This window comes from Elephas maximus, chromosome 14 (assembly GCF_024166365.1).
Source record: "Elephas maximus indicus isolate mEleMax1 chromosome 14, mEleMax1 primary haplotype, whole genome shotgun sequence".
Lineage (NCBI taxonomy): Eukaryota > Metazoa > Chordata > Mammalia > Proboscidea > Elephantidae > Elephas > Elephas maximus.
In genome coordinates this window covers 72,473,053-72,477,832 of record NC_064832.1, presented here as the reverse complement: position 1 = coordinate 72,477,832, position 4,780 = coordinate 72,473,053, and the positions used below count along the sequence as shown (strand labels likewise).

The 4,780-nt window shown below is 39.6% G+C and overlaps 1 pseudogene; it reads right to left on the bottom strand.

Moving 5' to 3' along the window:
- Positions 1–271: 271 nt before the first annotated feature.
- Positions 272–699, bottom strand: LOC126058318 (dnaJ homolog subfamily C member 15-like; annotated as a pseudogene).
- Between the last annotated feature and the right edge of the window lie 4,081 nt (positions 700–4,780).

Sequence of the window (4,780 nt, the reverse complement as noted above, 5' to 3'; positions counted from 1 at the left end):
AGGTTAAACAAATATTTATAAGTCACCTCTTCTATTTATATATACATATATATATTTTTTCACTTATAGAATTTTAAGGAGTTTCTTCAAAAGATATAATGAAAAGCAAGACGATTGATCTTTTATTATTAAATAACTTAACGGTGGAAGAAATGATTGTGGTCCATGTATGAAGATTATAAAGGCTGTGGTAGAGATTAATTTTCACGGATTTCTTTTTTTTTTTAAGCTCTCCTCTGAGTTTTCCTTCATAGTCATTCTTGATCATCCATTAATGTTTGGTGCTTGATTCTAGCAAGTCTTTTGCTTCAATTATTTTAGTTGGTGGGTAAGGAGAGCCATCTTTATCTGGGCGGTTCAAAATCATGATTCTCCTGTGGGGTGTACTAATCTTGGCCTTGCCCGAAGGTGGGATTACACCTAAAATCAGACTAGCTTCTCACCTACTCATTTTCTGTTCAAATCCTCCTTTACAGTCAGATGAAAAGCTAGGATTTGCAATCTTCTTTGCAGTTTCTGTGGTTACTTGTTCTAGAGGTTTCCAGGTCTGAAATGCATAGCGACCCGCAAATGCAAAGGCTATCACACTTCTTGCTAGTCCCTGGGGAATGTCAGCGTTTGGCCATTTGGCCAAGGGCAGGAATACTTGGCATAGAGCAGCCCCTCGCCAGCGGGGGTGATGCCACCACAGGCAGCCATGGCAATGACACCACCTTTATTTTATAAAACAAAATTTCACCAGTGAATATTCTTATATATTTGTAATCTGATAGAACTGCTAAATTCTAAATGTTAATTTGAATCAAATTCTAACTGCACTGACGAAAACACACTTCAGGAATGAATACCTAAGCACTTTTCTGTTAGAAGTAATCAGGCTTGCCAGGAACAGAGCTTTTGAGGGCTAGGGAGTTTACAGGGCTGGCAGCTTCCTCAGTCAACACCTGACGCATAAGTGGGGAAAAGGTACAGACTCCGTGGCCTGATGTGAAAAGCCCCTTATGACCTGGTGGAAAGGTTGGAGGTTTAAGTCCATCCAGAGGCACCTGGGATTAAGGCCTGGTAATCTACTCCTGAAAAATCAGCCATTGAAAACCCTGTGGAGCACAGTTCTACTCTGACACGCATGGGGGTTGCCATAAATTAGAATCGACTTATTGGCAACTGGTGGTTATGATCGGGCACTCAGCTGCTTCTCCAGCTTTATGGGTGAATGTTCCCGCCTTTAACTCACTAACTTATCTGTTAAGCCTAAGCGCAAACATCCTCTCCCTGGTGTCCCTCCCATACACTCTGATGAGACCCTGTGAGGATCTTCAACACGGTAATTATGTATTTACGTTCCTGCTTATGCATTGGATTGTCTACTCTCTTGAGAGCGGGGGCTGTACCTTAGTTATTTTTGCATATTAGAGATTAGTGCATTCCCTCTCTCTAAGTTAGCACCTACCGAATACATTTGTAAGAGATTAAAGAACAGGAATATAATACTACTTTTATCGATGGCCCTGGGTTTGGTTTTTTCGTTTTTTAGTTCAACAATAGAAGGCCATAGAGTCAGGCTTCAATAATATTTGGATATCTAATCATCACATATTTATAAACTAAAGTACAATTTTTATTATAAAATTTTAAAAAATTAGAAAAGCTTTTGTAAAATAGAAGGGAAAAAAATCACCCGCATTCCTATTTTTTCTTCCCCTTTTAGCAGTATTTTTTAATACTTTTACAGATGGATTTCAGAAAAGTTTTGTCAAGTTTGCTCTCTAAAGACTCCCACGGGGACTGGAAATGCACTAAACCTATAACAGATTTAGGAAGAACTGTCACATTTACAGTATTTCATCTTCCCTTTAGACACACGACTGCTCCTGCCAGTTAGGCAAGCCTTTTTTAGGTTTCTAGAATGTTCGGAAATTTTCTTCACTAAGATTATCCCAAAATATTTTGCTCTTCTTTTTTTTTTTTTTTTTTTTTAGTAACTAAGTATGTAATAACTTTGAGCTCTGCTTAAAAATATCCATGGCCTCTAGTGTTCAGCACTTGTTCCCAGTAGCCCAGCTATTTACTGAAAAAAGTCTTGTGCTTCTGCTCCTTCTTTCTAATCACCAGTCTCCTGTGGAGGTTCCAGGACTCCCGAAGAGAGTGGGACAGCTGTGGGAATCCTTGCCTTATCAGGCCCCTGTTCTCTCATCACCAATGTTGGATTATCCAATAGGCAAGGTAAGCACCGTGCTTACCTTGTTTACCAAATCATCTGCGGTGAACAATTTCCTGTGGGTTTCACCACATCAAACCCATTTTACCATATCAAAGATGTAGTAAAACCCACAGAAAATTGTTCATGAAGATGTGGTGGAACGCATGTGAAATTGTTCACTATGGATTAGTAAGTAAGCACAGGTAAGCCTGTGCTTACCTGTGCTTACTGGGTCATTTGCCCCTGTCGGGGATTACAAACTTGAAAAGAGGCTTTGATTTTGTAGGAAGGTTCTATGGCACTTGGGGAGAGACAAATGCCAGGCATACGTAGAAGCAGACTCTTTGATGTGGTGGAAAAATGTGAAATTGTTCACTATAGATGAGCACTGTGCCTATGTTGCCTATTGGATAATCTGACCCTGCTCATCACCACCCTGTTGTATGTAAATTGGAGACCAATATCAGTTTGTGAGATTCTTTTCTGTACTTCTGGCCTTGACAAAGGCAAGAAAGGAGGCTGTAATGGGATGATGTCAATAGATAAGGAATGACTGGTCCTTTTCTCTTATATAAAGGGCTGGGAAATAATTCTGGATAAAGATAGAGCAGACACTTGGTGTCCCAGCTTTGACTGTCTTCTGTATTTTGTCTTTTAATGCTTTCTGTGGTGTATGGATTTCTGTGGTGTATAGATCTGATTTTATTTTTATTTTAAATGAAGAATTCCCTCCACTAAAAAAATTCAGTTTCACAGGCAAATGCAATGGTGTGGTTGTCAACTCTTTCTTAAAAGATCTTAAGAGGCTATGGCTCAGATATGTTTTTCTGAGGAAGCTACTGAGTCCAGCCTAAACTGCCAACTTACAGAACCATGAACAGATAAATGATTGTAATTTTAAGTAACTTGAAGTTGGGGTGGTTTGTTATATAGCAATAGCTAAATGACACATTCTCTTTGTCTTCAATTACCTGCCATAGTCTACAAGAAGTTGGAGAATGTCAATACCTGAAGAATGTTTTTGTCATTAAGTGCCATCTAGTAGTTCCAACTCATAGTGACCCTAGAGGACAGAGTAGAACTGCCTCATAGGGTTTCCAAGGAGCGATTGTTGGGTTTGAACTGCTGACCTTTTGGTTAGCTCTGTTACTACACTGCCAGGGCTCTACTTGGAGAATAGCAGTCATTTAATAGATGTTTGTTAACTAAATAATTGGATAAATACACTAATAAATAAATGAATGAATGAAAAGTATAGTCTGTATATTTTTTTTTTCTTCAAATTCCAGGCTTAAAAATGCCCATTTTGGTACTTTTAATGTTGTTTTTCTCCTCAGCCTGTACCACTTGGTACATGTGTCTCTAATAACAGCAATTACAGTTATTTATGTGTGTGTTTTACTACACTATGAGCAACTTGAAAGCTAGGGCTGTTTACTAGTCATCTCTGTAACCTTAGTGCTTACCAAAAAGTTAACTTGGGAATTTTAAAAGTATATCTGAAGTTTTGTCCTTTGGAAACTGGATGAAGAGATTCTAAACCCTGATTGAAAATTAAAATAATCTGAAGGGCTTTTAAAACAGATCAGTTTAGTCAGACTTCAGGCCAATTAATTCAAAATCTCTGAAGAGCCCAAGAGACAGAAAGGGCTACATGAACCGGAGACTACATCATCCTGAGACCAGAAGAACTAGATGGTGCCCGACTAAAACCAATGACTGCCCTGACAGGGAACACAACAGAGAATCCCTGAGGGAGCAGGAGAACAGTGGGATGCAGACCCCAAATTCTCATAAAAAGGCCAGACTTAATAGTCTGACTGAGACTAGAAAGACCCCAGTGGTCATGGCCCCCAAACCTTCTGTTGGCCGAGGACAGGAACCATTCCCGAAGCCAATTCATCAGACATGCATTGGACTGGACAATGGGTTGAAGGGAGAGTCTGATGAAGAGTGAGGTACATGCATCAGGTGGACACTTGAGACTGTGTTGGCATCTCCCACCTGGAGGGGAGATGAGAGGGTAGAGGGGGTTAGAAACTGGCAAAATGGCCACAAAAAGAGAGACTGGGAGGAGGGAGCAGGCTGCCTCATTGCGGGGAGAGTAATTGGGAGTATGTAGTAAGTTGTATATAAGTTTTTATGTGAGAGACTGACTTGATTTATAAACTTTCACTTAGAGCACAATAAAAATTATTTAAAAAAAAAAATCTCTGAAGGGTAGGACCAGGCAATGCTAATATGCAGCTAGATTTGAGAGCCTCTGGCTTCAAATGTCTCAAAGTTTACTAGTATTAAAAACTCATTGCCATCAAGTTGATTCTGACTCATAGCGACCCTATAGGACAGAATAGAACTGCTCCACAGGGTTTCCAAGGAGCATCTGGTGAATTCGAACTGCTGACCTTTTGGTTAGCAGCTGTAGCTCTTAACCACTATGCCACCAGGATTTCCTTACTAGTGTTGGTGTGTGAGAGTTGATCCTTCACCAGCATCAAGAAGGATTTTTTAATAAATCATTTGGAATCACTAAATATTCTAAGTTAAAACATAAGTGGTAATTAAGGTGCTAAGTGTTGT